The sequence below is a fragment of the Egretta garzetta genome, unplaced genomic scaffold, assembly GCF_000687185.1.
Source record: "Egretta garzetta isolate BGI_Z169 unplaced genomic scaffold, ASM68718v1 scaffold250, whole genome shotgun sequence".
NCBI classification, from domain to species: domain Eukaryota; kingdom Metazoa; phylum Chordata; class Aves; order Pelecaniformes; family Ardeidae; genus Egretta; species Egretta garzetta.
In genome coordinates this window covers 92,297-103,485 of record NW_009258294.1, presented here as the reverse complement: position 1 = coordinate 103,485, position 11,189 = coordinate 92,297, and positions in this window count along the sequence as shown.

Here is an 11,189-nt window from a genome sequence, read left to right as displayed (position 1 = left end):
TTAATAAAAAAGAGAAGCATTTCAACTTACGTACACCATGCCCACAAAACTATTGAGTGGGAAGCAAACTGGTTGGAATGCTGGCAGAACAAAATACAATTCTGTACACGAACACTTACTTGTTTTGGTAAGCATGTTATTCATCATTGGATGCCAGCTTTCCAGCTCGGATACTGCTTTATGTCTTGGCTTAATACTTATAGTAAATAAATTATAATTAATGTAAAATAAGGGCATGCTTAGGCGGAAATGTTTGTATTACTCTTTTTTTTTTTTTTGGAGTCATATGATGAAACATGGCACCAATTGTTCTTAAACAATCCTGGGAAACACAGGTCTCGGGGTGACCGGCATATTTGCAGTCTTATTAAAATAATTGCTAGGTTTTATTAAGAATATTATACGTCCATATTAAGAGTGTAAGTCAACGAAAATAGCTGGCCAACCCTGAGTATATTGAAATAATCCCTGTGACTGAAAATGCGCATGCCTGAAGGAGGACAGATGCAGCAAGATGTTTAGTCAGAAGACTCCAGGTGGGTAAGCATGTCCTTTAGGTGCCTCTGTGACACATTGGCTTCAGTGGTGCTTAAATTCGTTAAACACTTTAGTGTTTTTAGTGTGCCCTGCTGTAAAGATGAGAGTTTTTATTCACACATTGAAAATGTGTGAGCATGTTTTTAATGTATACCTAAAACAGGGGTACAATATCAACTCTTAAAACACTTCTTTAATCATTGATGTTTTGCCCTAACAAATGCCAACTCGGTATTACTTCACTGATAGTAATGAGAACATTCTTTTATCAGTGTGTAAGTTCAAGGTTTTCTTGTCACTTGAACGTTGTTGGCTGTTTTCACCCTCTTACATCAAAAAGGGCACCAAGAGGGCAACAAGAATGATCAGAGGCCTCAGGACTGCAGGCTGCTGACTGGGATCTAGCTCAGGGAACAGGATGTGGAAAATTACTGTACATTTTTCAGGAAAAGGGCTGCAAATGTGAGACATGTGAGCGAGGTCATGCGTGTGTTTCACCATTGACCTTCAAGACTCATCAGCCAGAGAGGAGGCACTGTATCAGGCCACCCACATGTCCATGCTTATACGAGTGCCGTTTGTGTTTACATGGGAATCATGGAAGGAGGAGATGAGGGGGAAACATTGCAGAATCTATCAAATTCGACAGTATGAGTAAGGATCTGGTGTTCACTGTCCCTTCCAGTATAAGACCGAGGGAGTATCCAGTGAAGCTTGCCTTTGGATAGGTACTATAATAAATTCAATAAATACAATGTAACTACAATAAAGAGAAGGAGGAAGTCACTGGGTCCACTTCTTGAGTAGGCAGGTTAGGCACATTGCGTAGGCACATTATGTTCCAGACAGAGGTTTTATTCCCATTTTATGATTTTTCCCCAAACCAGTGGAACAGCCAGTACCTATTGTTCCTTGAAGAGCATGAAGAAGGTGGCATAAAGGATAAAAATCATAATGCCCAGAATCAAAATCACTGTCATTTCTGTATCACCTCCATTTGGGATAAATAACACATAGTCCATGAGCAGTTCCCAATATTAAATGAGGCAAAAAACTGATGCTTCATCCACGGTATCTAATGATCCTCCTTCAGCTTCTACTCAGACAGCACATTTCAAAATGCCATGTTTGTGTTGTTTGACAGAGTATCCATTTTATCCAGAAACCATCTACAAATAGCTAGAATTCTAATTAATCTCTATTGAAATGAAAAAGGGAAACTTAGTGACTCACCAATTACAAATTAATTTTTAATAGATGGATTTGTAAAATTTTATTTTCTGTTTAATTCCTCTGATAGATATCTGAGAGCTTATGGGAAGACACACAGGCAAAACTGCTCTTGCAACCTTTGCTTTTTCAGCTGGAAAAAATTACAAGTTTGCAAGGCTTGTAAGCTAGCACAGGACGTGCATCAATTAAGTCAGTAGATAAATTAAGTATATAGATCTAGCCCTCAAAACTGTTCAGTTTTGCAGCTTCTGTTGAACGTAAAGGGACTTGCAAGAGCTCAATGCCCCTCAGGATTTAGCTCTGTGTATACATGGGAAAACTAAATATGCCATTGCTCAGCAAAATCTGGAGAAAAGCCAGATTTGAAGTAAGTGCTTGTTCATATGCACATGCTGCACTGAGACATGTGACATTCTCGGACTTGTGAGACTTCTGTCTTGTGATCCTCTTCTCCAAGTTCTGTAACAGTCCTTGAAATACTGACATGGACTCCTTCCTTCATATTCCCAGTAAGAACTGGATTTCAAAATAATACGCCTCTTGCTGAGACAGCAAAATAAAATGCCTGTGTTACAGGCAGAGTCTTGTGCTATGTTGCAGATGTGGCTGTAAAGGTCTGAAGAGAAGCTTCCAAATGTGATGTGAAAATCTGAATTAAAGGCATGAAAACTGAACTACCAGTAGAATAATACAAGAGGTGCAGAAATAAGGATTTTTCACCAAGAACAGGACATTATAATTTCATTATTGATGAAACAGGTGGAACCACATAGCAATCTCGTGTTTCAACATGTAAATGACAGGTAAAATACTAGCCTCCCTCATGTCAATAGCAATGGAAAGTACCAGCGTTATGCGTGTTTGACAAGGGCTAGTGTCATTAAAACTGTAGGAACACTGGAGCCTGATTCCAAGTCCCTCTGTTACAAGATGAGTACATGCTGCTAGTGCACACAAATAATCTTTTAAAAAAGAAGAAAGAAAAACAGATCTTGCAGCGGTGGTGTTGTTTTCCCTTAGTGTTTCCTACAGGAAGCAACTTGTGCTGTTGTTCTAATGGCATTCAGAAACAGCCCTTAGACACACCCAACATCCCCAGACAGAGCACAGGGCTTAGGCGTCAGACAGCTTGCCTGGTTGTATTTGTAGAGTCTGACTTGAAATGGCACCCTAAGTCAAATAGCATAAAATATTCAGGTGCCTGTGTTTGTAAAATAAAGCCTTTAGAGACTTATCAGCAAAAAGGGATTGTTGGAGGCATCAGCCAGACAGTGGTACTTGGACTCTGTTGATGTTAGGTAGGTAGGTAAAAATGTTAACAAATATGTTGTCATTTTATTTTTGCTTTTTCTGTGGCTGTTGGCACATCCTCCTCAAGAGAAGTTTGAAATACGATCTATGCAGAGGAGGGAAGGGGGAGAGGAGAAGAACCAGACAGAAAATCTAAAAAACATGAGTCTAGCATACAAAGAAACCTTTAATTCGCTAACAAATTCCTGATTAGAGACACCCCATCAAAATCCTGTTGCTGTTTGAGATATACTGTATGCCAGGGTTATGTGCCCAACAGCCAGGGCAGAGGGTGAATAACTGAATAGCAACAGAATTTGCTTAGATATGAAATATCCTCAGGGCTGCTTAGCAAAATGTACTGCAGATTTTTAGCAGCCTATTCCCTGTTTTGCAGTGTGGAAAGTATCATAGTTACCATCTGTCATTGTCTTTTTTTAATAGTACTTACTTTGTTCTTGCATTTTGCCATGTTTTTTTTTTCTGTAAATTATGGGATCTTATTATGGGATCTTGTTTCTAATTCTCCATTACTTTGTTTGCTATTAGATCTTTCCGTAGTAATTGAGCTGATGATTCATTCAACTGAAAATCACTTGGCTCCATATCATGGTACCTTGTATAATACTCTCTTTAAGTTAAAAGACCTTGCCTGAGCATGGTTGTTCAGTAAAGGCAGAACTAGTGCAAGGATCACTTGCTATTCTGTTATCAGACCTCCTGACCTTCTGGTCTGCTGCATTAGAGAAGTAGCAAAGTTGCGAAGTCATGCCATGTAGCTGTCCGAAGCTGCCCTGAGGTGGCATCTTGTTAGATTTAACCAAGTCTGCTTGAAAAAGAATAGGTCCCTAAAGCATGTAATCAATCCGCCTAACTTGAGATAAGATCAGTTAGCAGCATTGTGGTCAGCTCAGCAGAGCCTAACTATGGGGAAGCTGCGACAACTTTTGTTTCTTGATTACTTCCATATTTTCAGGGAGAAAAGTCCATTTGAGTGGGTACAGGGATCAAGTCAGCTGTATTTCTGCTCAGACTTTTCCAAATCTCTACTTGGAGCTCAGACTGTTCCTGCTTTCCTAAGGAAAAAATTGTGCTGTGCAAGGAAGAGCAACTGGAACTTAATTGACTTTTAATTTTTGTTAACAGACAGTTATATTTGAGTATGAATATAATAGCTCTATGCATCTGTGCTTCCCTATTGAAAAAAGAAAAAGCTTTAATATTTAAAAATAGGAACACACAGGGCTGTAGTTAAATACGACAGTTAAAAACGGAAGGAGCGTAGATACAGCAGAAGTGGCTGTTCTAAGAATAGGAATCCCAGGAGCTGTCCTGCTCTTCTACAAAGATGATTGCTATTAAAACTACTAATAATGAACACGAGATGTTTTTGAGAAAGCAATGAATTCCTCATTGATGGGGGGCTACAGGCAACAGTAGGCTTTAACTGCCCTGGCCAGCCTTGTCGGTGACCCCACCAATGCACTCTCTGTCCTTGGGCCCAGGGGTCTGTTTTAAGTTCATGCCCAGGCACCCAATCCTTGCCTGAGCTGAGCTGTAGGTCAGTCGGTGCCCAGCCTTGTCCCCCACTGTCCTGACTAACTGCTTTTCCTGGCTGGACCATGGGCCCATGCTGTAGATTGCCCTGTCTCCAGGCATAGCTGGCTGTGCCTAAGTAGATCCCCTAGGTGTGTCTTGGACCTGACTCATCACCTTGGCTGGCGAGGGGTTGTTGAGAGATTGTCACCAGCTCTGGTCCTGCTTAGGCACCCTGAGGCTGTGCCCTCCTGGGGAGGACATGGTGCTGAGGTTGCCCTCGGCTCCTGGTTCATAGCCCCTTGTGGGGCAGCCCTCCTCTTGCAGCTCAGTGACACTTCATTCGCCCCGCAAGGATAGTAAAACTGGTTATATGGGGATGGTAGTGAAACCTCAAGAGAAGTGGCTTTTATTCCTCTGATACCATTCAGTCTGCTTTTATTAAGGTACATGCTTGCCTTCTCCACCAGTAAAATAGTATGATAGCATTTACACACACTAGGGAGACACTTTGAGATTCGCAGATATGAGATACTGTGTTGGTGCTTCACTAACTTACAAAACCTTGAAATGAGCTAATTTCTCGGGAAATTCTGTGCTTCTCACAAAATAGATCAGATGATAAATAGCAAAATTCAGTACAAAAAGTAGTCCCTGTCTTGAGTCTTCATATGTAAACTCATACCCAGGATAGAAAACAGGGCCAAAACAGGCCGCCGGGTTCCTTCAGGGAGCAGCTGTTTGAGTTTTCAATGCGGTTACTGCTACTTTTTCAGGAACATAGTCAGGTATTTTGCTGGTGCTTTTAGCAGCAACGGTTTCCCGAAGTTAGAAGTTCAAATAAAAGTGGAATTGTGACTCTGGGGCATATGGCCTGCTGTTTGGGCAGACACTTTATTAAAAATAGGCCCCTGCATTCAAGTATATTTGCTGCAGTACGGTGTGCTGTACTTCAGTGGCCTTCAGTAAATACATCGCATCTGCTTATACAAAGCAGCTTACAGCACTGAAATCTCCAGTTCCCAATTTTTGGAGGAGAACAAGCATAACCTGATACTGTTATCCCAGCCTTCCAGAAGCCAGAGGAGGAACCTCTCTTTTCATGAACCAAAGTAGATTTTTTTAAAAGACACTGTATCCTATTAAAACACTAATAAAAACAAATGTTCAACTTACATCTACTACAGCAGAAAAATGCAAGGAATTAGGCTGAAAATACGAGCCGGGATCCCTAACTCGATCCAGTTTTGTTTCTCTTAGCTCCCTGTGGCTTTTTGGATTTAATTAACAACTTAAAAGGCTTTCAGGGATATTCATAGTCACAAGGAGGGGTTTAAACCAGGTCGTGTCACTTTTGCCCCTTATGCTGCATGGCCACAGACTGTCTGGCACAATTTGTCTCAAATGCTTTTGTAGCTGCTCTTCACAGAGCATAAAGCCCCGTTCTGCAAACAGCCATGCTGCATCGTGCCTGCGAACAGCACCAGGCATGGCAGTAGCTCATACCCGCCCTCTGCACAAGCACCGTCAGGCAACTATGAAGTGAAAGGCTGGTGCAGAGCAAGCCTGAGCATCTGCCTATGCGTGGGAATGACTGGCTGACAGCGGTCACCACCCAGGACTGAGGAACGGTTTACCTTGTTCCTTACTCCTGCTGTGAGGCTTCTGGTTTCCAAGCCAGCAGTGAGCCAGCAGCGAGCCCCTTTACTGGAGCGTTTACTTCATGACACTGCAAGATGAGAGCTGCCTCTCATGACAAGTAATGTTTCAATATACATCAAAGCAGTGCACACTTGTTCTGGGAAAAACACAGATTTGAACAAGTGTCTGGCCAGACACCAAGGGCAAAACTGTATTAAAACAGCCTTTTTTTTTTCACAGGCCTAAGCTGAGTCTCTGAGTAGGAACTCAGTAGTGGCTGACAGCATGTTGTTACTCTTGTTTATTAAAGGGGGCTATGAAGGAAAATTAATACAAGCAACACTTACTGGGTGGGAAACAGTGTCTCAAAAGTTACAGCTGCAGGAAAGCTGGTGTCCTCAGACGCGTAGACCTCAGCATGTGGTAAAAAGGGTTTGTATAATCTAAGACAGGAGCGCAGAAGGGGAAGGTCTCATGATTACCATGTCCAGGACCACGATGTCACAAGACCCATCACACAATCCCTTCCATAAACTTACTGAGCTGTAGCTGTAAACAAGTTTGGGTTTTGCTTTACCACTGTCACTGAAAAGCTTCTTCTGAGCCTCCCAACTCTAAAACTCTCAAGTAGCCTAATCTCTACACTGCATTTAGCACAGAGCCACTTTATACCTTTGTTTCTATGCCACTATTGACTTTTAAACAACTCCATTCCATCCTGGTGGACTATTCCTCCAATAACCTACAATATTTTTCTTAACAGCAATCCTGTCTTTGAGGATGGCAGGCAAAATCCAAGGAGTACACACATACTACAGAGGGCAATAACAAAAAGGACAACTATGCAGGCTTGGAAACAGGAAGCTTAATTATCTCCATTATGACCTTGTTTTGAAATAACATATCAAGGAGCAAGTCCTATGTGTAGCCCAGAACTGGGGCTAAGTTATATATGCACTTGTGCTGCTGTAACTGACAGGGTACCTGGGGTAGATCAATTAAACAGTGAAGCTGAAAATACGCAGATCAACAAAGGATGCATGACACATCAAGACCCATCACAGGGAAGATGCGTAGATTGATGACCATTGACTTGAGAAAATCCTTGGCATTCTCTACAGCGAACTGTGAGCCCATCTGTCTAGGTGATTTTGCTAATCACTTCCTACAATCCTTCATAGCTTTCCCTATTTGAGTCAAGAACCTTTCAGCTTCTGCCCATTAGCAGTTTTCCTATCAGGCAAGATGCTCAACTTAATCTCCATCTTTCAGACTGCAGCCAGTCACCTGGAAGCACCAGGAACATTATGTTCCAGTGCACAGTTTGGCTTCCAGCATAACAGTGCCCTTTTCTGAAGTATCAGAGATTGGGCAAGGTCAGCAATGAATAACTGAGCAGAGTTGGCTTGTGCCCTGAAATGGCTTCCAGAGTATGTCTTGTTCAAGACTGTCTTGACTGATGCAATAAAATTTTTCAGACCCTTGGACTTTTTCCACCTTCCTCTCTCCAGTGCAGGGTACAATTCTACAACTCAGCATTGTGGAAATCCTGGGAATACCTGACCCAACCAACTTCCTCCCAGTGGAGGCGACTCGTGCTCTGATCTTCTGTTCTCCTGCAGCAATTGTCATATACATCTTCAGTTTTGGAAAACTGAACAACTTTGTAGAGTTGAGGTTTGAGGCTTGTTATAAAGAACTGGAATGGTCCTTCATAAACTGTAACATAGGGGCAATTAAAACAACTGATCCAGTGGTCTCTTCTGAAGTTAAACAGTTAAATCTATGCCAACACCAGTTCCCATTCACAGCATATACTAATCTTCATCCAACTCTGTGAAATTTAGACTCTCATGTAAACAAGCTTCTCAGCTGGGAATTCATCAGATTGTCCATCTCTAAGTTTTCTGAATCAGATTCTGCTCCTGGCTTTGAGCATTTAACTAGTCCAGAAGCAGGCTCTGTCTCTGACATCTTCCCCAATATCTCAGCAAGGGCAGAACTCTGTGGTTTACATTTTACTTCACAGTTCTTTAGGAGCATGAGGTATGTGCAAGGCAAACATATAGAAAATTAAAGGCTTTGTATGGAGGTCTAAATATGTTGCTTTTCCTCAATGAATTTACAGCTGTCTTGCTGCCTCAGTCTTCTCACCAGTCTGAGACAGCTCCATGCACTGGGGTTGCAGTATTTGGGGGATGTACAGAAGCATCCCTCAGCAGTTCATGGCTTCTTATATGAACTAGGAAATTCTCTGAGTTCACAGTCCTTCCTCTGACTTTACTATTCTTACAAAAACTCTGGGTCCCCCTTGAAACAAAAACTGTTGACCTTCTCCTGTTCCCTTTTCCCACCAAAAGCTTCTCCTTTTTCAGTGACATTCTCAGGTTTATATGTCTCTTCACTGATATCTGGCTTCTTTGTTCTGCCAGATTTTACCACTCCGTAAATACAAGGTGGAAAAGGTTATTTTCAGCTTAGCATTTTGATATAGCTGTTGCCAAGCTGGAGCATCATTAAGAATGACAATTGTCTATTTTGGATCTGGGAAGAGTATGTTCATCATCTCACCTGAAAAAAGGTGGATATCCGACACAAATGCAGTCATCCAGTAGCACAGCAATCTTCTTGATAGCAACATTCCCATTGCAATTAGAATTCTAAATTTCTGAATAGATTCCCTAACTCACCACAGAAAACCTTGTCTTCAGCAGCTGAGCCTCATGTAACCATCTTGCCCCACTGCTTGAAAAACATGTGTGTAATGAATGCACCTAAACCCACTCTGCAAATTTCTGCTGCATATGGTTTGTTTTATTTCCTTATGTAAAGTGGTTTCTAACACAGACTTTGCATGGAAGACATTTCACTTCTCACTTGGAAAAGCCCATTAAGGAAAGAGGGTTGTGAGTAAACAAACCTCAGCTGCAGAAAAAGGGTAGTAAACATAAAAGCCCAAAGTAAATACATCTGAACTCGATTAATGTTTCTTTAAAGTCAGCTTTTAACAATGTTTGCACAGTGCACTTACCTGTGTCAGCTACTTTTTACCATATGGCTGCATACTCAAGTTCAGTGAAATATTACAGTGCACTGGTTATAAAATAGTATTTCAGGTCACACTTGACAACATGCTGAGGAAAACCAGGGTGTCTTGTCAAACCGGATAGCAGTCATTGATCTGGGGCTATACTTTCAGGCCACACTTTCATCAGAGTATAAGAGAAATCAGATAATTATAAAGGATACAGAAGCGATATTGAACAACAAATTTACAATGAAAGGTCAGTTTGGGTTAGAAGGGACTTCTGGAGGTCACTGAGTTGACCCCCATCCCCGCAGAAAGAAAAGACAACTTTGAAGTTAGATCTGTTCCAGTAACGGTGATTCTTTACAGTGTAGAGATGGTTTGTAAAACCTTTCTCCTTTGCCATTTTGTGAAGCAGGAAGACATTGGTTTTGGTGGCAAGCAGCATGTTTCCCTCAGGTGAAGGAAGAAATTCTGTAAGGAAAAGTGACCGCACCATTTCTTAAGAAAGACATAGGGGTTTGTCATTGGCAATCCAAACCTCTACCAGGCATTTCCACTGCTCCCAGTAAGCCATGGTCAGAATCAGCTGGTAGTTTTCTTGTATGCAAACATTAAGTGTTGTAAGACTGGCCATCAGAAATCCCTCTTCCACTCAAGTGGATTAACGATCTCAGTGTTAACTGTTGCTTTCAGCCATGCCTGTGCTAATGGAAATCAAGTAAATAGAGTGGGCTTAGGCTGTTGCCAATATGAAAGTGAACGTGGTACAAAACAGAGCTAATCTTACTCTCCCCTGTGCTCCTAATCACAGAGCAAACTGCAACTCACAGACACTAAAAATGTTGCTGTGGTAGAAAAGCCCAGATGAACCTATTGCAAGCCCTTAAAATATATGGTAAATAGCAGAGGTGAGGAATAAGCAGGAAGACTAATCACCCAATTTGCCAGTCGCTCCTATGGTAAAATGGCAAATATCTCACTCATAGTACAGCTGGTCAGAGGATTGTAAAAGTAGTGTTCCTTAGCCAGAAAAGAAGAATTCAATTCTTAAAGCCTACTTTTACCTTGCTTGTGAAAAATGTTAAAATTCAATGAACTATGGTTTTGATGACTGTAATTCAGTGAGTAGATTCTTTGCACATCTTTTTATTCCACCAACTTTAACTGAATCCATACCTTTATACAGTACACTAACATGCTATTGCTTATGGCATTCTCCTAGTTCGGACAAACTTTTGGAGATGAACAGAGGAGGTACATATCAGAAAAGATAACGGAAGCTTCCTATGCAAGGTATCCACTATGCCACTCTAAAATGCCAGCTGAGAGTGTTAAGTTTTAAAGTCAATCCCTACAAACCAGTCTTTATATTACATCTAAAAATATCTAATATTTTATGGTCTAACAATATCAGCTCTTGACTCATTGTAAACTTCAAAACTATCAAAAAAAACCCAAAACAAAACCAAATCTTTCAAACATTTTTTGCAAGCAGTTTATCTGTATCTGAAAACTCTTACTTCAGCTGTTTCAAGAGAACAGCATGTAAAACAGTAGCTGAAGCAGAAAGAACAGAGACTCATCTCATCACACACGTATCATATGCTCAATGGTTTACAGTAAAAAACAACTCATGCATGACTTCATAGGCACATATAGACTGGTCAAGCTGCTGACAAGCTAACTTTCACATACTAAGATGTGACAATCATGCTGATTTATTTTATTGCAGTTCATAAGTATCCAGTGAGAGCTGGCAAAAATAGAAACTTGCAAACCAAGATATATTTCTGGGTATTCTTATGGTTATTACAGTAAATAGTACTATTGCTCCTTTCATATGAAATGGAGCAGATAGGGCACAGGATTGTTGTGCAAAGCTGAGCTGCCTCTGCCCAGGGATGCCAGGTGAAACCTTTCA